The sequence below is a fragment of the Dendrobates tinctorius genome, unplaced genomic scaffold (genome assembly GCF_039654945.1).
Source record: "Dendrobates tinctorius isolate UK_male_01 unplaced genomic scaffold, ASM3965494v1 ptg000060l, whole genome shotgun sequence".
NCBI lineage: Eukaryota > Metazoa > Chordata > Amphibia > Anura > Dendrobatidae > Dendrobates > Dendrobates tinctorius.
In genome coordinates this window covers 40,750,359-40,777,480 of record NW_027361728.1, presented here as the reverse complement: position 1 = coordinate 40,777,480, position 27,122 = coordinate 40,750,359, and positions in this window count along the sequence as shown.

Below are 27,122 nucleotides of genomic sequence, written 5' to 3'. Positions count from 1 at the left end.
TTGCAGTGTGCCGAGGGTTTGTGTGCCAGAAGTGGTCCTTGACCACTCCTGGCACATAGTGCCGGGTGTCAGTTTTGATAATCAGCTGACACCCGGCTGCAATTAGCGGCGCTCTCCCCAAGAGCGCCGCTGATCGATGATGACGTACTATCCCGTCCTTGGGAATTAAGTCCCAGGGCACATGGACGGGATAGTAATTCATCTGTCAAAAGGGGTTAAACCTGATAGCCTACACTTCAATTGCATCTCAGTTGTTTTTATATAAAAAAAATAGTGGCATCTAGATCCCAAATCATGGAGATTCGGTCACTGTCCAAATGTTTGTGGACCTAATTGTATGAATAGCAAAATAAAGTATAATGGGTATGTGTTCTATGGTTGAAAAACACTGAAAACAAACACATACATGAGTTAAGGACATCAAAATGAGACCTTATATTTTTCAGGGGACAAAGTCTATAAGAAGACCAAGTGTCCTGTCTGTATGCTGCACAGTTCTCAAAAAGAAACTGAGTCAAAAGGGTGAATGCCTGGTTCCAAAAATCACCCCATGTTTCTGAAAATGACTAGAATCATCTAGATTGCTATTTCTGATAGGTGGCACTAGAGCTCAAGTCCTCTTCCTCTCTGAAGAGGCAATTTGCATATGGAATTATCTAGGAAATCTTCTTTCAAAGTAATATATCAAACATGACACAGACATGAAGAAAAGAAAATATTTATTTTTGTTCTACTAACAACAGTAAATGTTCAATGTGCATAAGTAAAAAGCAATGTTACCAAATCAAGTGATAAAGTTTTTGCTTAAAGAGACCGCCAAGCTGGCATATATAGACTTACAGGTCATGCAAGCCTCTTGCTTTGAACAGCTGAACCGAAAAGGTGGACCCTGAAATGGCTGTATGCAAATGGAGATTTTCGTTCAGTTTAATATCCTAAGTCATGTGACAAAGCTCTTAAAAAAGTTGATATTGACTTATAGGATTGCTAATTACTGGGTGGCACAGAGAAGAGGTTCTATGAAGAGGCTATTTGCAAATAGATACATATTAGATTTATAACGTGTATGTGCACACAAGTCCAAAAGAAGTCAAATATATGAAGAAAGACATCATGCAATTTAAACAAGAACAAATCACATGATTCGTGGCTACTCGGTGTACATATTTCAGAGGTGTCCCTCTTTTTTGGAAGCACAATCCCTACTTTAGAATGCTTTTAATTACCTTAGCAGGTGGATCAAAGAGGATCAGGACAACAGGATATGTAGGAGGGCAGACAGATATGAGAATCAGGATACACCAGATGAAGCAGAATGAAGTGTATGGATACAAACAAGAATAGTAGATTAATAGGCAGTCTGTAGATTTATGGACAATCCATGCAGTAGACAAATTGTTAAGAGCAGAAATGTATGCAATTAGGGACTTGCAGCAGACAGATAGGTAATGCCAGAGATGTACGCAGTCAGGAAATTGCAGCAGACATATGGTTACCTGCAGAATAGGAGTCATGACTAGGCAAATTGGTTAGTTGCTTCCAGTAATGAGATTGAGCACAGGAAAAGTAAAGACAATTAATCAATTACCTAGCTTGCAAAGACCATTATTAGCTGAAATGAGTCCCGTCACAGGTGCCTATAGTCCGAGAACTAGAAAGTATCTGCAGATTGTTGAATAGCAGAAATAAGTTTTGGAGAACTGATTAAATGGCCGAGAGAAGTGGATGATGGGGCAAACTTCTGAATTACATGTGGTAGCTGAAAGCTTTGCTTCCTGAATACTCAGACAGTATATGGCTGCCTGAGCTAGCATTAAAAGGTCTTGAGTAAGGATGTCAGAGTTGTTTGCTGGGTTATCATGGTAACCCAGCATGGACTACAAAAAAAGGAGTCATCCATAGAGGGAGAAAACATCAAAAGGTTTTAAAACATCAGAAGGTTGTAAATCTAGTGTAATGATGTGTCACTTATAATAATGACATATTACTGACCTTGGTGGCCTATCACCATGCTATGATATATGTATATCTTAATATCCCCATGGTAAGCACTGACTGGTTCCCTGTTAAGTTTCTCATCACAGAAATGGGTCAACTAAGGAGAAATAAGTTTGGTAAGAACTAAACTGGAATGTGGGGGAATTTTCGTTGTTCATCATGCAAGAAGGTAGAACTTTTACAGTTGAATTTCTAGACCACAAATTGGTCACAGTCACTGATAAGCAGCACATAAAATAACCAAAAATGCAACACATCATAAAGAATAGTGCACCTCCTGATTAGCAGCATGGAAGCAAAAGAATTGGAGCAAAGTCAGGAGCATAGCTTGAGAGCTAGAAGCTAGCAGGATGAGCAAAGCAATTGGTAAAAATGGAGCAGAAGACAAACCAGGAGTCCAAAAGTAGAAGGTGACAATACTTTACAATACAAAGGATGCAAGAGAATAGTCTGGGACTAAGGTTATGATAAGCATCAAAATAAAGATTATCAATCAGGAACAGGAATGTATCTTAATCTACAGGTGAGGGGAGGTGGTGAATCCAGAGTGACCTTGAGCATCTCTACTGCAAAAAGGGAGGCGTCTCTATTCCAAACATTAGAGGAGGCATCTGACTGACCATTTGACAGTTCCTATGGTTGAAGCTGCAGCCATTTGCAGGGATTTTCCACTGAAACTGGGTAAGGTGAGCAACACCACCTTAAGTGAGACCTGTTAACCGTATAAAAAGAGTTGGGAAACCGTGGAGACAGGTAAAGTGGGAGAGGTGGAGAATCTTTTACATAGTCCAATACAGGACCGAGCAGCATGGTCTAAAAATAAAAAAAGATGTACAACGACCTACTGACCCCTCAAATCAAGTATTTTTACATCCTGTTCTGGTGGTATGAATTTTTGACTGCTGGAGCCATTTATTGTCAGCAAAGTTTGCATGTCCATCACCACTGAAAAAATGAGATAAAAACAGGGAACCTGAAGAGCAGGAGAGGTTGCAGTGTGGATTCGTACTTTTAAGCCACGTAACATTATTTTTAAACTCATAGAAGCTCGTTAAATTCTCATCTGCTTTTGCATAAAATGTGTTAGATCATAAACCGACTAGTGAAGTTAAAAATCTAAATTCATGTACCACCAATGGGTGCAGGCCAAACCAACTAGAATGCAATTGTTAATTCTTATCTCTTAAAATAGTAATAATAGATTCCAGCCTTCCTGGAGAAATCAACACGGATCTGAGCACAGCGATACTGAAATGTGACTCTCCAATCAGCAATGTATTACAATTGCCTCTGAATGGAACACAAGACTTCCTCACATGATTGCCTCAACTAAAAAAGATTGAAGACAAAATGCAAATGAACATGCCTTCTGCTAGACATATTTATGTGCAACATTGTGAGCCAACAACAAAACATTTCCACATGAGATTGTGTCTATTTTTTCTTGTTTTTGTAATTATGATTATTAAAAACATATTGAGGAGTGACTGTGTAGTTTAAAGGTCAATTTTGTGACATAGATGTCTGGTGCTTCCTCAGGTGACCTCAGGTTGCACTTAAAGGGTAAATAATACCCAGCTTATGATTAGATGTTTTAGCGATTTATCCCACTACCATTTAGCTGCATGAATGTCCCATCTTTACTACAAATACATACAGTGAAGAGCAAAAGAGTAACAATGTTTTGAACGTATGACTTTCAGGCTCCATATCTCACCATCCACTACGGCTTTGATCTTGAGACTACCATCATTTTATAGACAATCATCTTGCATATCTCATACATAAATTTGACTTGTAACTATTTAGCATGTGATTAGTTATGCAGATTCTTGCCATGTCACGGCATTGTTACTGTTTTGCTCTTGATGGTGGAAAAATATTTATCACCATGAATACTACAAAATATAACCTGATTTCCAAGTGAAAGGTCATTGACTTGAAACCGAGGAGCAGCCATGAAGACGATTTCCCAATTTCACTTTGCGAATAAAATTGCCAAACTGAATCATGTGAGTGCCATGACATCAGAATATAAAATGAAGTCAGTTCATCCATTCAGAAGCCAAAAGGTGGCCATCCAGGCAAAATATCGGAGTCAACAAGTTGGCTCATCCCAAGGTCTATAAATTCTGGCACAACAAACATGGCAGTGGAGGTGGCTCATATGCTTCATAATAGTGAGATCACAGATGTCAATGCAAGCACTATGTGATGCACATTACACAAGACTGGAATAGTTGCCTGAAAAAAGATGAAGAAGCCTCAACTTCAAAATTGTCATAAGAAGCTTCGGTTCAAGTTTGCAACCAAGTTCAAAGCATTGTGGTGTAGTAACCACTGATTCCGCTAGGGGACGCTGTGTGGATGTCCCAGGAGAAAGGATGAATGGCAGAATACTGAATGGCCGTTATGTGTCTCAAAATGGGTGGCTTTGGGATGGAGACTTATGTATTGATCATCAGTGATACTGCTGAGGTGTTGTTTCAATGTGTAAGGGAGAAGTCTCCAGGTAACTAGAGAGATGGGTGGGCCTGGTTACCTACAAACCCACCCAGGGGATGTGTTTAAAGCACTATTGTAAAGAGTGTGTAAAAGCTTGAAGGACCTGTGATGAGGTCAGAGTCATGTGACCTGGTGGGCATGGCTATGGACCATATAATGTGGCCAGGGTAGGTCACATGGGGAGTGAATGCAAGGACCCGATTGGTCCATATGGAAGGTCTCGTGCAAAGAGATGTCTGTCTTCCTGACAGCACGTGTGGACGCTGTGTTTAATGGCTGCAAGTGCCTGAGAATTCCCTGGAGGGAATGAACGTCTGCAGTATGGAGAAGCAGCCATGAGAGAACTCTGACGGGGTGAGATATAACTGTGAGGCTGAAAAGCCTGCATATTGGACATTGCTGACAGAGACTCATCTCTGTCATGGACGCTATGCCGTTAAGTGAACTTTATGTTGCTTGCTTTGGATTATGCTGCTGAATAAACTGCATGGAGCTATGGTTTTGTGGAAAACCTGTACCAGATGTGTTTTGTTTGCTGCCTAGCTAGGATCCCCTAACTGAATGACAGCGCTACCTCACAATTGGTGGAGAAAGCTATGGGCATTGTTGTAGCCTTATTGCTGGGAGCAACGGAAGAGGACTGCAAAGTCGGTTGCTAAGGGCAACGCTGAGCCAGGAGGGCTGACGGTTAGGGAAGCCACTGCCCGGCTGTGGTTCTGGAAGTGCATTTGTCTGGAGGCCTGTACGGGTAAACCTTTTTGCTCTTTTGCTGTTTCCTAGTGGGGATCCCCTAACTGAATGACAGCGCTACCTCACAGCGTGTACATTTAAAGATTTGAATGGGGTAACTTGGAGCAATGAGATGAAAGTCAATAGACTTGCCTCTGATAGGTGCAAATCGGTCTGAAAGAAACAAGGGAAATAGTGGTTAACAGAGTGAGAAATTGATGGAAATGTCAAGTTTGGTGGAGGAAGCCTGATGATATGGGGTTGTTTCAGAGTCAAAGTCATTGAATACTAGACCAGGATCGATGGTGATCTCAATGCTGAGCTATATGTGAGTATCCTATAAGATGAGTTACTTCATGCACTCAAGTACTATGGGTATGAAAAGGACAGCATATTGTTCCAACAGGAAAACAACATGAAACATATGTTGAGATTGGCGAATAAATGGTTCAATGACAATGAAGTAAAGGTGCTGGAATAGCCCCCACAGTTCAAAGACCTCAACCCAATCAAGTACTTGTGGGTAGAATTGAAGAAAAAACTGTATACATACCCAAGTGAGTCGACCAGTATGCATCAACTTTGGGAAAGTGTAGAAGAGACCTGAGATCAAATTTTGGTCAACGCATGTTTTAATCTGATAAAGCGCATGCCCAGACAGATTCAAACAGTGTTGAAAGCCATGGTGTTGTTACAAAATACTAACAAAATAAAAAAATTAAAATATAGATCTTTTGGAGCAAAACAGTAACAATACAGTGACGTGACAAGAATCTGCATAACTAATCATCATAGTTGCAAATCAAATTTAAGTATGAGATATCCAAGATGATTGTCTATAAAATGACGGCAGTCTCAAGTTCAAAGCAGAAGTGAATAACGAGATACAGAGCCTAAAAGTCAAAAGTTTAAGACATTGTTACCCATTTGCTGCTCACTGTATATTTACAATTTAAAGCTGGGGAGGTTGAGATAAATAGGAATTTGACAGCTGATTCATGCTGCCCGAATCACATGTAGCATGAGTTACAGTGCAGCTCTATTATTCCAGCTATGTATATTTTACTCTGAAACATGGTGGCATTTCAAAGAAAACATGAAAACATACTTTCAAAGGCCAGCCTGGGACAAGATGACTCAAATTACTAGTCTAGGTGACAGATCCCCAGTGGATTCTAAAAAACAAGAAGCCAGCGCTGCCTATGGTCAGCACGCAATACATAAAGTGCATATATGCAGCTTTCATCAGAGACACACAAAAAATCAATAATCTACAGTCAAGCTCTAAGGTACATTCGGATCTGTTCAGACGAGGATAGAAAACTACAACTACTATCACTTAGGAAAACATTCCTACACCAAGGATATCATCCACTTGTAATTGATGAACAGATCCACAGGGCTACAAGGATCCCAAGAAGCAGCCTACTGGATTACAAACAGAAGGAGGATAACAACAGGGTGCCGCTTGTGGTGACGTACAACCCTCACATGAACATTTTAAGGAAAATTGGCACTGACCTCCAACCCGTATTCCACAGAGACCACAGACTGAAAGCAATATTCCCAGAACTGCCACAGCTCTCCTACAAACAGCCTCCCAATCTAAGGAATATCTTTGTCAGAAGTGCCCTCGCATCACCATCAGAGACAGGCACAGTCCCCTGTAACAGTAAGAAATGCAAGACCTGCAGCCACATATCACCAACAGATAAAGTCCCCATACCCAACACAAATCAGGACTACGAGATCATGGACTCTTTTTCATGTACATCCTCCAATGTTGTGTACATGATACAATGTACAAGGTGCAATGCAGGGACATACATAGGAGAAACTAAACAAAAACTTTAAACAAGGATGAATCTGCATAGACATACGATAAAAAATGAGCTGGACACACCTGTGGGAATACACTTCTCTAGACCTGGACACAGCTTGGCAGATCTAAAAGTCCTAATATTGAAAGGTCATTTTAATAGTGACAAAGACAAATTTGGGAGTATAAATTTATAAATATGTTTCAATCTCTAACAATAGGACTGAATTTGACACCTGGATTCATGACTCATTACATGGACACAGTTCACACCTCCACAAGAAGATCTTCCGATCTCTAATAGAACACTGCCACCTCATTTACATGTGTAACGAAAACCTTAATTTAATTTTATTTCCTTGTCCTGTATCACCTCATGTCCTGTTGTAATTTCTATTTAAATGTTCCCGACTCTTCTCAGTAATTCACTTAATCTAGCCTGATGAAGGGGCCTTCTGAGCCCTGAAAGTTTGCTTGCAAATATAATTTCTCTGGTTAGCCAATAAAGGTATCACTGCTTGAAAATTTTTCTCAATTTTTTTTGGGGGGGACATAAGTATCTACATTTATAGCTGTACTTTAAAATGAGACATTTAGCAAACAATTGATCAAGTCTTTGAGCCACCCCACCACGTCACGGCATTCTCATATGGGGCAGTCCTACTCTGTGTTTTTTATAATCGCTGTGCCATTACAGCCTCCTAACTGTATTAAAAGCAAGACTATATTAAATGCAAACATACCTGAAGCATTTCTGCATCACTCCCATGGCGCCAGAAGAGCAAGCACAGATAAAGACCAACCAGGTCCGGACATGACATCTGGACATTTCAGATCTGACCTCCACACTGCCAAACCATCAACCATGGATGAAGGGTGAAACAGGCCCAGACACAGGTGCATAATCAAGTAGAGCTTATGGGGGAGGGTGGGGCTGCTGTATGTGTGTACAATGGCCTAGATCAATCAAAATAAAGGATTCTCCCTGCCTCACTTCCATTGACATAATGGTCTCTTCTGGCCTTTAAAAGTATTCTTTCTCTGACGTACTTGGCTGAAATGATAGATCTGGTCTCTGATTCATGCTGCCCATAGTTCAGGCAGCATAAATATGTTGTCAGGTTCACCTTAAGAGTAGATTAGTGCTTAGATTAGGAGTTCATGATCACTATTGGAAGAATAGCATCAGGTCTGACAGATTTTATTTTATGGACAGACGTTGGATATAAGTAAATGTATTCTGATGTTACTATAGTCTGAAATCTGATTCATTAGCTGCAGAATCTAAAGCAAATTAGATAAAAGACAACCAAATAAGTGAATTGGCACCTTCCAACTTTCTCCTGATGGTAGAATATAGCTTTTTCCCCTCTTTCCATTAAAAAGCATGCATGCCCAACCAAGCAGAGCATGCACATTTATGGTAGAGCTGGGATCAATAACTGTCTGCTAAACCAGTGTTTCTCAACTCCAGTCCTCAAGACCCACCAACAGGTCATGTTTTCAGGATTTCCTCAGTATTGCACAGGTGACGGAATTAATGATTGAGCAGGTGTTGAAATTACCTGTGCAATGCTACGGATATCCTGAAAACTTGACCTGTTGGTGGGTCTTGAGGACTGATGTTGAGAAACACTGTGCTAAACAAACATTTGTCTGACATACAGTATATCCTATGTGTAGTAGGGTCAAGTCATAGACACTCCATGTGCGTCTGCATAGTGCCTAAAATCGAAGGTACACATATGTTAGGAGTGGCGGAAGGCACTAAAAAAATAAATAATTAAAGTGCCTTCGCCACTGGGGGGCCACCGTGCGGCAGGTGATATGACCGCTGCTAGAGAGGCAGAGCACTATGGCATTAATGTGCACGGGGTTAACTGCACCCAGAGTGCACTGAAGCAAGCTCTGCTGAGGACACATAGCTGCAAACTTAAAGCACACAAAAACGCTGTGTCTGTTTAACTCACAGAACAACAGCGATGTAGACACGGTATTAAAAAATCACAGGAGTAGCCTTAAACGTCAGGACTACTCCGAAAACACCTACCGTGAAAAAGAGGTGCGTGGCGTCACAACTGCGAATGCTCGGTGAACTGCAATCGCAGTGCGGTGTGAACGTAGCCAAAGAGGAGACACCGCAATATCGCTGGCGCGATGTAGGACGCTAGCTGCTGAGACAGGTATAGCTGGAGCGCGCTGGCGCAAGCGCTGCTACTGTCGGCTGCCCAATCACTCACACAATCGTATTATCAGAGGGAAGGGGTTTCTTAATAAGTCAGTCACCAGTCCAAGCATCCGTCACCATACATACAGCAGCAGTATGAAAATACTAACGCATGGCATAGCGGCCATGCGCACTTTTTATAGCATACGTGACCTGCCAGAAATCTCCAGAGCCCTGAGCTAAGCCAATGGAATCAGGAGCAGGACCTGAGCACCTGACTCCTGAACTCCAATGGGAGCTCGTCCCGTGGGCATGCTCAGAAGCTGGAAAAAAGGACTTAGCCTCTGGAGACAAATGTGAGAATCTGGATTCCCGCATAGGCATCATAGAACCCAGATTCCTAACAACATAGATACACTATGACTCTATGCACTTCAATGGTGTAAAGGAAAAATATGTATACTGCTGAATTCAGCACACTTTTTAAAGACTTCAGAAAGTCCAGAGGAAGTCAAAACTTTAAGATGTGCATGAACCCTTGGAAAAAACAGTCTCTGGTCAAGGTGGAGTTTAGGCAACACAACGAACTGGCTCCCAGGTCAGGATGAATGAGAAAAGTTCATGAGGACAAAGCTCCAACACCAGGTAAAAAAGAGGTTTAAAACATACTGTGAAGAGTACAAAAAGATTAAGAGTAGAAATATGGATCTATAAGTACATATTTCGGGTACTTTATAGATGACTTTTCTCATTCACTTCAGTGGTGTACTATTACAGCTGGTTGCACAGATGCACAGAGCATGCACAGAACCATAGCATAGTCCAGTGCATGGGGTCTAGTAATCAATAAGACATAGTATGGAGTCTCAAAATTGATCATTAGACTTTTTTGACCATATGATCTCAAATGCATCATAGCAGCACATATTTTGACAGTGAACTGCAGTGTTGTTGTGAGGAGGCTTGTTTGATTTTATCTCATGTAACATGGAAAATAGATGGTTCTTTGGTTTAAAAAAAAAAACACGCTCAGAAAAAATGCATTGCATAACCCTCATAATTTACATACAAGTGTGGTTGTATTGCACTTTTTAAAGGTGCCTTTTGGCAGCACTGTCTAAGACCCAATGATCGGGCGAATTAAAAGGCATTTATTGTTTTTACCACCGTGGGGACATGAACCTTTTTTGGAGAAACGCTTCATAAAGTATTCAGTCTAACAGAAGCATAATGTAATGTGTTCCAGGCACTCGGAGAAACTGAATACTCATGAGATAACTATTCACAAATAAATGCCATCTGTATAGATAACACTGGTCCATCTTTGACCCCACAACTGATCAAAAACATTTTATTGATATGAACACAATATGTATCATAATTCATTTCACGACCTTACAATGATATTGCCTGTAGTTATTACTTCAATAATCTTACTTTTACAAGAAAAAAAAAAACTTTCCACTGCCAGACTACAGGCAAATGAACGGTTTACCTCAATGTATTGTTTACTACTATCAGTAAGATACTTAATGGCAGTCGCAGTTCCTTCATTTAAAAAATATATACCACTTTGGCACCTCTCATTTTTGGAGACGACTTGCACCGTCCTTAAATAGCCCAACTATACATTTACCACCTTTTAAAAGGTCTAATCAATTAACCCTTCTTAAGTGTCCTGCATTTAATGAATTACTGCAGTCACAAATAAGTCATTGCCTTTTTAAACAATGCTAATGTAATCCTGTAAAATGATTCCCTGACAGGTTTATGTGACTATGGATTCCTGTGGATGTATGGCTTATGGTGAAAAAAAACTTACTTTTTTCTGTATACAGCTACAATACAGCAGGCAGAAGAGTTTGCAGGTATTCCTTTGTTTATCCCTATTGCTGGCTGAATGCAGTGTATGGCCGAATCATTGTAAAACAAAATTCCGTTTTTCAGTAAATCCAGGGTTGCACGTGCTCAAGTAATTGTGGCCATAAAGAAAAGATAAGCAGCCTATATGACTAATATTATTACACCATTATCACCAGTAATACCGTACTGATTTATCTACTCAAGTTTATTAAGAAATCCAAGAGAAAATAAAAAAAGTTCCTTGTTTCTCCTCATTACCAGATGGCCCCAGTTCACATTCTGCATATAAATATCGATCGAAAGTCTATGGAGATTCTAAAGTGGCTTCCCTCTTGGCAACGCAGTTTAGAAGTGTGGATTGTATATATCATGACACCACCGTTATCCACAAAAGCCTGACTTCCGACGCAACTTGGAGACTTTGGCATCATTGCAAAGCAACATATATTCAACTCTGCATAGCGAGCAACGTGTACACAAGTGAGTGTAAACACAAAAGCTATAGGGGATGATTCGTTAAGACTGGCATTGCACACTCTAATGAGCTTGTTGGATTAAAATTGGTATAATTCATTAAGGGATTATCCAGGACTAAACTACACTGCTCAAAAAATAAAGGGAACACTTAAACAACAGAACATAACTCCAAGTAAATCAAACTTCTGTTTAATCAAACGGTCCACTTAGGAAGCAACACTGATTGACAATCAATTATACATGTTGTTGTGCAAATGGAATAGAAAACAGATGGAAATTATTGGCAATTATCAAGACACCCTCAATAAAGGAGTGGTTCTGCAGGTGGGGACCACAGACCACATCTCAGTACCAATGCTTTCTGGCTGATGTTTTGGTCACTTTTGAATGTTGGTTGTGCTTTCACACTCATAGTAGCATGAGACAGACTCTACAACACACACAAGTTGCTCAGGTAGTCCAACTCATCCACGATGGCACATCAATGCGAGCTGTGGCAAGAAGGTTTGCTGGGTCTGTCAGCGTAGTGTCCAGAGGCTGGAGGCGCAACCAGGAGACAGGTCAATACACCAGGAGACGTGGAGGGGGCCGTAGGAGGGCAACAACCCAGCTGCAGGACTGCTACCTCCGCCTTTGTGCAAGGAGGAACAGGATGAGCACTGCCAGAGCCCTGCAAAATGACCTCCAGCAAGCCACAAATGTGCATGTGTCTGCACAAATGGTTAGAAACCAACTCCATGAGGATGGTTTGTGGGCCCGACTTCCACAGATGGGGATTGTTTGGCATTTGCCTCAGAACACCAGGATTGACAAATTCACCACTGGCGCCCTGTGCTCTTCACAGATGAAAGCAGGTTCACACTTAGCACATGTGATAGACGTGACACAGTCTGGAAACGCCGTGGAAAGTGATCTGCTGCCTGCAACATCATTCAGCAAGACCGGTTTGCCAGAGGGTCAGTAATGGTGTGGGGTGTCATTTTTATGGAGGGCCACACAACCCTCCATGTGCTCGCGAGAGGTAGCCTGACTGCCATTAGGTACCGAGATGAGATACTCAGACCCCTTGTGAGACCATATGCTGGTGTGGTTGGCCCTGGGTTCCTCCTAATGCAAGACAATGCCAGACCTCATGTGGCTGGAGTGTGTCAGCAGTTCCTTCAAGATGAAGGCATTGAAGCTATGGACTGGCCCACCCATTCCCCAGACCTGAATCCGATTGAGCAAATCTGGGACATCATGTCTCGTTCTATCCACCAACGTCACGTTGCACCACAGACTGTCCAGGAGTTGGCAGATGCTTTAGTTCAGGTGTGGGAGGAGATCCCTCAGGAGACCATCCGCAACCTCATCAGGAGCATGCCCAGGTGTTGAAGGGAGGTCATACAGGCACATGGAGGCCACACACAATACTGATACTGAGCCTCATTTTGACTTGTTTTAATGACATTACATTCCACTTTAATTTTGTGTGTGACTCCATATACAGGCCTCCATCTGTTAATGAATTTGATTTCCATTGATGATTTTTGTGTGATTTTGTTATCAGCACATTCAACTTTGTACAGAACAAAGTATTCAATGAAAATATTTCAGTCAATCAGATCTAGGATGTGTTATTTGAGTGTTCCCTTTATTTTTTGAGCAGTGCATATTTTTACTAGCTGCTCACTACCTGCCTGTTGTGTCTGGTGCCAATCTCTGCCGTCATAGAGTGGTCACAGACCACTCATGCCAGCAATTCAGTGGCTTACACTGACGTCACCTCAACAAAGCAGAGATTTTTCTTCCACTCTGCTCTGTTGACAGGACGTGACTGCAGACATCATCACGATTCACTGTCGGCTCCCCCTGCCTAACTGTGAGAATGCGGCTATCAATCAGCATGACGTTGGCAGCTATTCCCCGTTTACAGAGGAGCCCAGAAGAAAAAGATCTGCTCTATTGATGTGGAGCAGCTGAACCGTCGATAGGAGCAGTCTGAGCTGCCGCCGAGTAGAACAGGTAGGTAGATGCCTCTGTTAGCAACTACCTGCCTGTTAGTTTTTAGGCCCATAAAAAATAGTCCTAAACAACCCTTTTAAGAGGCACACAAATTAGGTGCATGTCTTAAATGCCGTGTATCGTCCCCAGAAATGTGCTCCACTAAAAGACTGGTTTACATTTCAGGATGAGGCTACATCACTAAAATGGCAGAACTTTTCATGACTTAGATGGGCGTGGTAAAGCAGGCTCCATCAGGTTCATGGTCTGCCAATTCTACACACAAATTGGCGTAGCTGTCTAGTACTGGCATAAAAATGCCAAAACTCACAATATTTTTGAGCAACTTCTGAGTTGCCCAAAAATATTCCAACTTGTTAAGGTGGTTTACACCAGAATTCTGGAGTAAGCAGCTTAGTGATTTGGCTCCATAATGTTTCAGTAAATAACTATTCTACTATAACTAATTATTTAATGTTGTGTAAGGGTGTGACAGAAACTGTCGTGTTCCTGCCCCTGAACACATCCATTGTGTAGTGTGAATACTGTCATGTGTTTTTACTGCGTTTTAATGTGTCATGAGGAATGTAAAATATAGAGTGTAATGTAAACAATGCAAAGTGTTACAGGTACTGATGTTGCTGTGTGGGTACTGTAAAGGTAACACCCAAGGTATCTCTGGTAAACTGAGCTCAGGCGTAGGGAAAGTATAGCATTTAGTTTAGAGTTTATGACATAGAGCAGATTAGACAGTGATAGCCATTGTAAGTGTGTAATATGCTTAGTGCATACTGTTCGAAGATAGTTAAGTAGGGGAAAGGTTAAGTTTGCCCAGCAACAGACTGCAGGGGCCGACAGAGTAAGGAGACAGGTCTGTGTCTGCCCATGCTTTACAGCATTGTAAGATCACAGGGGAACTGGCTGTCATCCAGTGATCCAGGAGAGTGTGAAAGCAGCACTTACAAGCTCCATTGAAAAGGGTTTGTAAGCACTGCACTACTTCTGACTTCAGCTAAAGTTGGTAAATAAGGAAATTACTAGTAAACTATAAGATTAAAAGTCCCTCCATTCTTAAGATCAGATGGTAATTTTAATAACAAGTAAATTACAGGTGCTTTTTTGCAAGCACTTTCCAATTTTAACCATTTATAATTATGAGAACAATCCGCTAATAAAAAAAATTCAATCAAGTTTGCAATAAACCAGTGGACAATTGTTTACACCTGTTAAATGTTTGGTATAAATTCAACAGTAATAATAAAAGTAGTTCACATTTTGTGAAACAGTGCAGTGCTGTGCAAATTAATTGGGACACAGCATTTTTTTAAGTAAAATCGTAAGTTGGTTACCAGTCAGTTATTCAAACCAGTTTTAACTGCTTTGAACAGGTGTGAGTGCCTGTTCAAAGCAGTTAAAACTGGTTTGAATCACTGACTGGTAACCAACTTACAATTTTACTTAAAAAAATGCTTTGTCCCAATTAATTTGCACAGCACTGTATGCTTCTTTGTGTGAGTACAGCTTATTTGAGCTGTGTCTAGTCCACCGTGCAATGTGCCTCCTATACTATGCAGCTGTATATACACAAGCAGGTAATAGAAAAGTATAGAGGTGAAAAAACCTACAGGTAAAAGTGATGTTTACAGATCAAAATCTAAAAATTAATCTTTAATACAGTGAAAGAAGATTATTTACTCTTGGTGGACAAAATACAATTGTCAAAACTCTCACTGCCAAAGGGTTAACCCAGATCTCATAAAAAGAATAAATAAAATAACATAAAACACGGCTTTTGGCATAAAATTGGATCAAAGATTATAAGAGTAAATCAGTAGGAAATCCAATGAATATTGATTTCTAGTGACTAGCGTACAAAAGGTATTACAATTTTGCACTGTCATAAATATACTTTGAGGTTGTAAATACAAAGCATACTACTGGATTTACAATACCACAGTAACTATAAAACAACATTATTCAGAATGTATTCTTTGGATATTTCATGCAAGGTAGATAAACAGAATATTTGTATGGAGCTCGACCACAGATGGGAATATATCTTCCCTACTTAATGCAACAATGAGTAGAGAAAATCAATTGCTGTTGTAAATAGTTATTAGAAAAAGGCACTTATAAGTAACTTCCATTAGTGACATGACAGAACGTATGGGAACAAATTTACATTACATGGGTAATGTTTCATAAGTCTCTCCTACAAATCAAATGGCAACAATCGGCTCCAAATTTATATAATATCATTAAAATATTTTGCATATACAGCTCCTAGAAATATACTGACAGGGTTTACATAGGAATTACTGATCAAGGTTGGATAAAGGTGACTGAAAGTAGGTGATATATGCTTGGCACTGGCTTGTAAAAGAAATGGTGAAAATCCCGTGTACTGAGCGGATGTATTAATATATGTAGTGAGCATGTGAACATAAGTATATAATGAGCTTAGTCTTGTATTTAGTGATTGCAGACATGCATTTAATTCTAATGGTAAGATGGCATGTGCCCTCTAGAGTTGAGAGACTTTAGTCGGATCGGGTTTCATGAAACAAAATTTGTTTCAGATGAAACTGGTCCGACTAGGGCAAAAAAAGTCGGAGTTTCGTCCGAAACCCGACCCCAGTGCAAGTCAATGGGGAATAAAAGTCGGCATTGAGCGGATGACATTCATCCACTCAATGACGACTTTTATTCCCCATTGACTTGCATTGGGGTCGGGTTTCGGATGAAACGCCGACTTTTTTTGCCCTAGTCGGACCAGTATCATCTGAAACAAATTTTGTTTCATGAAACCCGATCAGATTAAAGTCGCTCATCTCTAGTGCCCTCCCCTATAGCAGTACCAAGACATGGCACCTTTTTCCCCACCTCTTTATAGTTGACATTTATTAACCTAGTTTAGTTTGGTTAGTTGTTTCTATCAGTACCAGCAAGTTATACCGGTCTACATAAATTATTACATAATTGAGGGATAGGTGATAATTATTAAATTGTTTTGGATCCCCCACCATTTGCCAGAATAGAGGTCTTGTGTTCTACATTCTCATCTGGTTCTCCTCTTGCTGCACCAAGGAACTTTAATGGATCCTAAATTTGTCAGAAACTGAGCTAGCAGTGCGCTCCAGCTTTTCCACCCAGATTCAGTGCAGTGCTTACAAGTTCAAAAGGAAAGAGCCTGTAAGCACTGCACATGCTCGACCACCGAAGCTACACTGCAGTGGTGGCCAGTGCCCTGGACAACGAAATGTACACTAACAAAGACAAATGCAGTCACATCAAGAAAAATGTTTTGTATCTTAATAATTAGTATATTGGACCATTTTTACAGGCATTTCCAATCACACCAATTTTTGATGATGGAATAAAGGCTTCAATAGGTAATGTTATCTGCTGTGCATTCATCTCCAAGAATGGTACTAGATATCACTCTCTGATTTCTAAATTCAATTTTAAAGGGATTGTTTGATCAAAATTATATATTGTAGATACACATGGGAAAATCTAGTGTAAATCCTGTGAATTTACTCTCTGATCGTTAGGTAGAGCTTTAATCATGGGTAAGGCAATGGTAATAAGAGTATAAAAGGCTGGCTTCAGCTTCTTATTTTAGGGATATCAATTCACAGTTCAGCCCAAACCTGATCACTGGATTATAACTACATGTTTCCCTGATTATGTCCCTGGCACAAAACAACTAATGGTGGATTAGTCCACTGTGTCAGCATCATTAGCTAATGCTAAGTTACCATTAGATAAACATGCAAACCTGTATAAGAAGTTAAAAGTAGAAAAAAAATATAAAGTGCCACGTGCAGAAATACATGCATTTACACGACTAATGGTTGTTAGAGGGATGTACTACCATGCCTAATGCACTTGGACACACAAATTATCAAAATCTGCTGCTGGCAGCTCCCTTTGCAATTGCCAAACAATGACATCCCAAATGTGCTTGCATGGAGACAAGTCTAGAGATACTACAGGTGATGGCAGCACGTTTTGGCCACATAGGCTACTCACAGTTAGCACAATCAATATAAACTCTGGCATTGTCATGCCCCTGGGACACTTTAGAGAAATTGCTGTACTAATGATTTTACTATTAATCCATTCTGTACTGAAAGTGAAATTTGAGGACATAATTGACAATTGCAAAGGAAGATGCCAGCAGTGGATCTTGATGATTTGCCCAAGTGCATTCAGCGTAGCAGAACATTCCTCCAGCAATCACTAATAACCTCAGTTATAGCAGCCAAGGTGGGCAAGCTTGTGTATTTCTGTACATGGTCCTGATAATTGATACTGAATAAGTCAAGATTTTTTGAAAATTTCATTTATTTTGTGATTTTCATAGTTTCTCAACTTTTCCTTCTTGGTGTTTCAATTTCAATGTTAAGGAGTGTACAGTACATACTACAACGATATACTGTAATACTCCCAAAGTGTTAAATATAGTGAAATTAATTATCTCCTATAAAGCACAACCATGGCTGGGCTTCATAGAAGTGCAAATATGGTAACAAAAGAAACCTTCATTAGGCCTCAGTTGCCATGGCAAACTGTAACACATAGGCACCCCAAAATTACGTTGCAGAGGGTTGATGAGAATTTTTATTTCTAATAGTGATTTCTGTTTGCCCAATCTGTAATCCAGAGTTGAGCAGTGTTTCCTTGGACAGCTTTTCAGCTTGCAACTTTCAAGCAATTCTTTAATATTAAATTTATAGTTTGCATTGTCATTGTGACCCAAAACAGGCTACACTTAATTGTGAGTGACCATCATGGAGACAAGTTCTGGGCAGAAGACATCAGTCTGTACAATGGTTGTCAGCATAATTTACTGCACAAAACTCTCTGAGATTTATTTAGCGTCTGCAGAGGAAGTTACATGAAAATTACAATCATCATCATTGCCCACCGTACATACTTCCTCTACCAATAAAAAATTGTTTTACAATTACAAACAATAATGGTTCACAAAAATTTGTTTTTAACGTAAAATAGTGATGAGCGGACCTGTGGAAGTTCGGGTTCGTCGGGTTTTACTATACTTTACTCCAAAGTTTGGTTCCGGTACAAAGAACTGTACCCGAACACCATAAGAATCAATAGAGAGCCAAAATTTGGAGCTGGAAAAGCTCTCTCTCTCTTTCTCCAGGAGAAGTCCATATTCGGAGCTCAGCACTGGACACTAGGTGTCTGGTAAAAACCCCAAACTTTAGAGTTCGGGTTCGCTCATCTCTATTTGAGATCCACTGAGAACAGTATATTTTCATATACATAGTGAGTCTTACTCAAGTCAGCAATGGTTGGAAAGAAACAGAATGATATCCACAATTCTAGGCAGCCGCCGCACAACCATCTGTATGAGTGACAGGTGACACTACTCAAACACTGTGGCCACTTTCGTGCATGTCAGGCTGGGTAAGGGATAGTCCATGTAGGTGATTGTGTGGTTATGTACAGTGGGGTATTGTGTACACATGTTACATGGAGCAACAATTTACAGGCTTCAACATTTATAACGTAAAGTTTATAACGTACAGCCGTGCAATTAAAAAATCATATTTTTTCCACAAAAATGATCTTTTCACCCTCAATTCTTACTTTTCCAAGAGTAACAGGACTCTAAAAGTTATTGTGCAATTTGTCCCGAGTATGCTGATACCCAATATGGGGGTGTAAACGACTATTTGGGCATATGGCAGAGCTCGGAAGGGAAGCAGCGCCATTTGTCGTTTTTGGCTGGAATTGAGATCGGACACCATGTCGCGTTTGGAAAGCCCCTGATGTACCTAAACAATGGAATCCCCCCACAAGTGACCCCATTTTGGAAACTAGACCCCCTAAGGAACTTATCTAGATGTGTGGTGAGCACTTTGAACCCCCCAGTGCTTCACAGAAGTTTATAACGCCCGGGCGTGAAAATAAAAAGATCGTATTTTTTCCACAAGCATGATCATTTAGTCCCCATTTTTTTTATTTTCCCAAGGGTACCAGGAGAAAATGGAACCCAAAAGTTGTTGTCCAATTTGTCCTGAGTACACCGATACCCCATATGTGGGAGAAAACTACTGTATGGACACACGTCGGGGCTCGAAAAGGAAGTAGTGACGTTTTAGAATGCAGACTTTGATGGAATGGTCTGCGGGTGTCATGTTGCCTTTGGAGAGCCCCTGATGTACCTAAACAGTGGAAACCCCCCACATATTACACCATTTTGGAAACTAGACCCCCTAAGGAACTTATCTAGATGTGTGGAGAGCACTTTGAACCCCCAAGGGCTTCACACAAGTTTATAATGCCCGGGCGTGAAAATAAAAAAATCGTAGTTTTCCACAAACATGATCATTTAGTCCCCAATTTTTTTATTTACCCAAGGGTACCAGGAGAAATTGAACCCCCAAGTTGTTGTCCAATTTGTCCTGAGTACGCTGATACCTCATATGTGGGAGAAAACTACTGTATGGGCACACGTCGGGGCTCGGAAGGAAAGTAGTGATGTTTTGGAATGCAGACTTTGATGGAATGGTCTGTGGGTGTCATGTGCATTTGGAGAGCCTCTGATGTGCCTAAACTATTGAAACTTCCCACAAGTGACCCCATTTTGGAAACTAGACCCCCCACGGAACTTATCTAGATGTGTGGTGAGCACTTTGAACCCCCAAGTGCTTCACAGAAGTTTATAACGCCCAGGCGTGAAAATAAAAAAAATCATATTTTTTTTCCACAAAAATGATATTTTTGCCCCCAATTTTTTATTTTCCTAATGGCAACAGGAGAAATAGGACCCCAAAAGTTGTTTTGCAATTTGTCCTGAGTAGGCTGATACCCCATACGTGGGGGGTAAAACACTGTTTCGGCGCATGACAGAGCTTGGAAGGGAAGGAGCACCATTTGACTTATTCAACACAGAATTGGCTGGAATTGAGATCAGACGCCATGTTGCGTTTGGAGAGCACCTGATGTGCCCAAACAGTGGAAACCCCCCCAATTCTAACTCCAACCCTAACCCCAACACACCCCTAGCCCTAGCCCTAACCCTAACCCTAACCCTAATGGGAAAGTGGAAATAAATACATTTTTTTAATTTTATTATTTTTCCCTAACTAAGGGGGTGATAACGGGGGGGTTTGATTAACTATTTATGGCAGTTTTTATATTTGGCAGCTGTCACACGCTAAGGCTGTGTGCCCACGATGTGATCTTTAAGCGTTTTTGTCACAATTTTTGGCGCAAAAATGCTGCGAAAACGTTTAAAAAAACTTGTACAGAGCGCACCCCATGCATTCCTATGGCATTCCGCACATGTTGTGCTAATGCTGCGTTTTTTTCCGTGTCGGAATCGCATTGCAGAAAAAATGCAGCATGCTCATTCTTTTAGCGGAATCGCAAAGAATTGCCGCGAATCCACATTCATAGGAATGCATGAGAACCGCTTACTTCCCGCATGTGGCTATGCCCACCATGCACAAAGTTAACCGTCTCATGTGCGGATGGTACCCATGGTGTGGAGGAGAGGAGACTGTCCTCCAGGCCCTGGGTACCATACTCCTGTAGAAAAAGAATAAAAAATAAAAATATTTATATTTACCTTCCGGCGTCACGCGCAGCCTTCCCGGGTCTCAGCGTTCCCAGTAATGACTTGCGGCAAGGACCTGTGATGACGTAGTCTCATGTTACTCTAGCCGTCTCGTGAGATCGCTATAGCAACGCGAGACCAACGTCATCACAGGTCTCGCAAGGCATCGCTGGGATCGGGAGCGTCGCTGAGGCTGCGCGGGACGTCGGAAGGTAAATATACCCCGATTTTTAATTTTTTTTATCATTTTTAACATTCTATCTTTTACTATTGAGGCCGCATAGGCGGCCTCAATAGTAAAAAGCTGGTCACACTTGTCAAGCACTATGTTTGACGAGTGTGACCAACCTGTCAATCACTTTCCAAGTGATGCTTCAAATCTCTTGTAAAGTGCTTGAATTCCGCACGCGAAAATCGCAGCAAAAATGCAAACATAATCGTGGTAAAATCGCGCGGAAAAAAGCGCGCGTTTTCTGGGAAGGAGTCCAGTTTTGAGTGTCCGGTTTAAAACGCTACGTGGGCACATAGCCTAAAAGACGCTTTTTATTGTAAAAATAGTTTTTGCATCACCACATATTGAGAGCTATAATTTTTCCGTATTTTGACCCACTGAGTCATGTGAGGTCTTATTTTTTGTGGGACGAGTTGACGCTTTTATTGGTATCATGTTCGGGCACGTGACATTTTTTGATCGCTTTTTATTCTGATTTTTGGGACTCAGAATGAACAAAAACCAGCGTTTCATGAATTTCTTTTGGGTGGTGCGTTTACACCGTTCCGCGTGCGATAAAATTGATAAAGCGGTTTTATTCTTCGGGTCAGTACGGTTAAAGCAATACCTCATTTATGTCATTTTTTTATGTTTGGCGCTTTTATGCAATAAAAACAATTTTATATAAAAAATAATTATTTTTGCATCGCTTTATTCTGCGAGCAATAACTTTTTTATTTTTTCTCTTATGATGCTGCGTGGCAGCTTGTTTTTTGCGGGACAAGATGACATTTTCAGCGGTACCATGGATATTTATATGCATCTTTTTGATCGTGCGTTATTGCACTTTTTGTTTGGTGGTATGATAATAAAACATTATTTTTTGCTTCATTTTTTATTTATTTTTTTTTAAGGGGTTCGCTAAAGGGGTTAACTAATAGGACAGTTTTATAGGGCAGGTCGTTACGGACACGGCGATACCAAATATGTGTACTTTTATTGTTTTGGGGTTTTTTATTTCCAAAAAATGAATTTATTAGGGAATTTTTTTTTTTTTTTTTAATTTATTTAGCGATTTTTAAAAAATTATTTTTACACCTTTTTTTAACTTTATTAGGTTGCCCCAGGGGGGACATCAGTGTCCTGTGACAGATCGCTGATCTGTCACATCACAGATCACTTTGACAGATCAGTGATCTGTCACAGGCATTGAAGAAGACTTCCTCTTGCCTGCGCTTTGCAGGCACTGAGGAAGCCAGCTCCCTGCAGGCCCCCGAAGGTCCCCGTCGCCATCTTGGATTCAGGGACCTGCAGGGAAGGAGACCCCCGCAGCAGCGCTGCACATTGAGCTGCTGTGGGGGGCTCAGGGAAGCACGGAGGGAGCCCCCTCCCTGCCGATGCTTCCCTATAACCCCCGGTACACCGCGATTGTGCTTGATCGCGGTGTGCAAGGGGTTAACGTGTCGGGGGCGGTCCGTGACCGCCCCTGACACATTATGCCGAGTGTCAGCTGTGATAATCAGCTGACACCCGGCCGCGATCAACGGCGCTCACCACGTGGGCGCCGCTGATCGCTGTGACGTACTATCCTGGCCCTGGGAATTAAGTCCCACGGCACATGGACGGGATAGTATGTCACATAGCAGTAAGGGGTTAAATCAGTTTTTTAAGGTACATGTGTATTTTTAGTTGTTTTTGGCAATGTGTGCTTTTTTACATATCACAACTTGTATTAAAAAATAGAAATTTTCCAATTTTCACACTGTTCACTGGGGCTTTGATTAGATTGCAACTTCATAATATTTCAGAAAATAATACATGTACATAGCCAAAATCGTCAGATCCTGACCATTTCTCTTAGATTGAAACATCTAATGTACAAAGATCGCTATGATAGGAAGTGGAGCAGAGTCAGCTGTGACATCGATAATTGTGATTGGTGGACTCCGTGCTATCAGCTGTGTGTAGAGGTGTTACCTGTCATTGTAATTCTGCGTCTGATGATAAAGAAACTGCTGTAAACTATTCTTGAAAGAACAGGGATTATAAGCATGAATAAGCCCCAGTGGCCAGTGTGAAAAGTTCAAGATCACTAATTTTGTTTTTTTTTAATAAAGATCGTTATATGAAAAAAAATTACCAATTTTTTCTTAAAATAAAACATGTAACCTGAAAACATGATTTAAACAATAGGTAATTTTCTGATGATAGCATTCCTATAAGTCTCGTGCAGAACTTTGGGAAGGCGGGGTATCAAGACGCGGACATTATTTCTTAGGTTTTTTTGATCTGTATGTCCTCGTCATCTGCCTCAAGCTCTGGACAAGACCTTACACAGTGTATAGGTTTTGCCAGGACTGTTCCTTTAGCATGGACTGTGCAAGCAATGCTTTCATATTAGTATTGCATTGAGCCTCATTGAAAAGGACAAAGCTTAGTGCATCGTTTTTCATCTTCATATAGCATAAGTTAGTAAAAGAAATCTTATGCATAAAGTTGTTGCCAGCTGATCTGATGCACCTCTGTGTTCTATGACATATTTAACAAACAGAATTATAACAAGTTCCCCTCTACAAGGAAGTTGTTGCAAAGTTATCCAAAATAATGTCAGTCCGATCAGAACTTGAATTCCCAAGTATGTACATCTGGTAAAACTACTTACTGATACCTTCAATATTAGAACCAGTTGTTACTCTCAAGATCCAAAGCTAGGAACCGGCCTGTGAAATCAAAGATCTTGTAATATAAACTGTAATGTTCTATTTTAGGATTGCTTCTTTTATCTCACGTTGTTCTTTATTTTATTTTATTGCTTCCCAAAAGCTGTTATCAATTCAGACATAAAATTACATTAGGAAAGTATTATTGACATGTCAGTCATAATCAGACAGGGGGTAGACCGAGATGAACTTTGTATATTTTTTCAGAGATGATCTTGATTAAAAATGAAACAGGAATTGCTTTGTCCTAAAATCATTGGATTACCTTATATCCCTAGTCTCAATCAACTTAATTCTTAATCATCCTTATTCTGCATGGCATATTTCAAAGAAATGTATTACTTATTTATTATTTATTTAATAGCAGATTCCCTGGTGACTATATTGAAAGGGTTGTCCAGTTTTTAGCCACAAGTCTTCAGTCACTCTATGTGACTATAGACTTGTGAATCCTCACATTGTTCACAGTGCATGTTGTGAGGATTTTCCGGTAGTGCTGAGGTGGACAGTAACTCTGCAACCTGCCCGAGGAGATCAGTAGCTATGCAACCTGCCCGAGGAGATCAGTAGCTATGCAACCTGCCCGAGGAGATCAGTAGCTATGCAACCTGCCCGAGGTGATCACTAGCTATGCAACCTGCCCGAGGAGATCAGTAGCTATGCAACCTGCCCGAGGTGATCAGTAGCTATGCAACCTGCCCGAGGTGATCAGTAGCTATGCAACCTGCCCGAGGAGATCACTAGCTATGCAACCAGCCCGAGGAGATCACTAGCTATGCAACCTGCCCGAGGAGATCAGTAGCTATGCAACCTGCCCGAGGTGATCAGTAGCTATGCAACCTGCCCGAGGTGATCAGTAGCTATGCAACGTGCCCAAGGTGATCAGTAGCAATGCAACCTGCCCAAGGTGATCAGTAGTTATGCAACCTGCCCAAGGTGATCAGTAGTTATGCAACCTGCCCAAGGTGATCAGTAGCTATGCAACGTGCCCAAGGTGATCAGCAGCTATGCAACCTGCCCGAGGTGATCAGTAGTTATGCAACCTGCTCAAGGTGATCAGTAGCTATGCAACCTGCCCTTTCGAGGACTTTATTAAACTTTTAGCTTGCATTCTACGTATCCATGTTCTGTGTGCTCCATCTGGCTGCTGCACCTATGCAATTGTGCCCACCTAGACCTTGGGCTTAGAGGATCCACCTCACCATGTGAGGCCGCTGTACATAAAACTTTTCTTGTGGATGCCATTTGCATGTGCAAAATGGACATACAGATGGCACATTGACATTAGTAATGGATATACAGATGCAATACAGATATGAAAATTATGACGGAGTTTGCGTGGAAAAAGTCACGAGTCACAAAATTTTAGCAATATCTAATCTTGCGGCAAAATGTTACTAGTTTTTAAGGTGTCTTACACACGAAATTCTGGAGTAAACGCCTAAATGAACCAGGGTCATATACTTTAGCCCGGACAGTTATCTAACCTGTTGGGCAACTAAAGTCAAAGCAGGCGCCTGGCTCAAAAATGGCTATATGTAGCTGTTCAGTATTTCCAAATTGTGATATAGTTAAACTACTGCAAGATTGCACTCCCAAAGGGTGTAAGAAATCTGTGATTTCCGCAACTGTGAGGACCAGGACATGCAGACACTAAACTGCAGATGTACATTCCAATCCAGGTTGTTACCATCCTGTTTCTTGCCAACCGTGACCATCCTGATGCAATTGGTTCTACTCACTAAATTGTGAGTAGGTTTCTCTGCCCTAAACCCAATAGGTCCAGAAATATTAATGGTGTATGGACTGCTGTGAGCATAGCTAGTACTCTTGGAAGGTGGTGACTGGGGCTGAAGTTCACAACTAGCCTGGGTATCTTGTAACCTGCAGGCTACTACAGTTTCTACATGAGATATATGTTTTACAACTTGGTGCGTATTGCTAAATGCAGCAGCAAAACTTTGGAAAATAAGAAAGCCAATTCATATTGACACATATGGTGACTATAGCAAAAATATTTTAGAAATAGGAGTTGTTGTTGAAGTTATTCTTGTAATGTTTCCAAGTATTGTAAAGCTCAGTAGGTTATTAAAAGGCCTCTGGGACCATAGAGCTGCAAAAATCAGAGCTGCCTACCCTGTCTGATATGTGAGTACCATTGAAAAGACCACAACTTACAGCATTTAGTAGAATTATTCTATAATTGCTAATGACTAGTAAACAAACCATTCTGGTTATTGTACTCTATTCACAGCAAAAAAAAATATTACTAATATTGCTAAAAATTAATAATAACACAGCTGCGTGCAGATACCCACCTTTCCTTATTTTCAGATTTGGAATACATATTCTGAGGGGGAGGAAAGGAAGGAAGGAGGGAGGCTGTTAGGGAAAGAAGGAGGGAGGGAAGGAATGATGAGGGGGGAAGTTAGGATGGAGGGAGAGAGGAAGGGCAAATGGGAGGACGGAAGAGAGAGAAGGAAGGAAGGAGGGAGAGAGGAAGAGCGAATGGGAGGATGGAAAAGAGAAAAGGAAGGAGGGAGAGAGGAAGAGCGAATGGGAGGATGGAAAAGAGAAAAGGAAGGAAGGAGGGAGAGAGGAGGAGCGAATGGGAGGATGGAAAAGAGAAAAGGAAGGAAGGAGGGAGAGAGAGAGAGAGGAGGAGTGAATGGGAGGATGGAAAAGAGAAAAGGAAAGAGGGAGAGAGGAAGAGCGAATGGGAGGATGGAAAAGAGAAAAGGAAGGAGGGAGAGAGGAGGAGTGAATGGGAGGATGGAAAAGAGAAAAGGAAGGAAGGAGGGAGAGAGGAGTAACGAATGGGAGGATAGAAAAGAGAAAAGGAAGGAAGGAGGGAGAGAGGAGGAGGGAATGGGAGGATGGAAGAGAGAGAAGGAAGGAGGGAGAGAGGAAGAGCGAATGGGAGGATGGAAAAGAGAAAAGGAAGGAGGGAGAGAGAGAGGAAGAGCGAATGGGAGGATGGAAAAGAGAAAAGGAAGGAAGGAGGGAGAGAGGAGGAGCGAATGGGAGGATGGAAAAGAGAAAAGGAAGGAAGG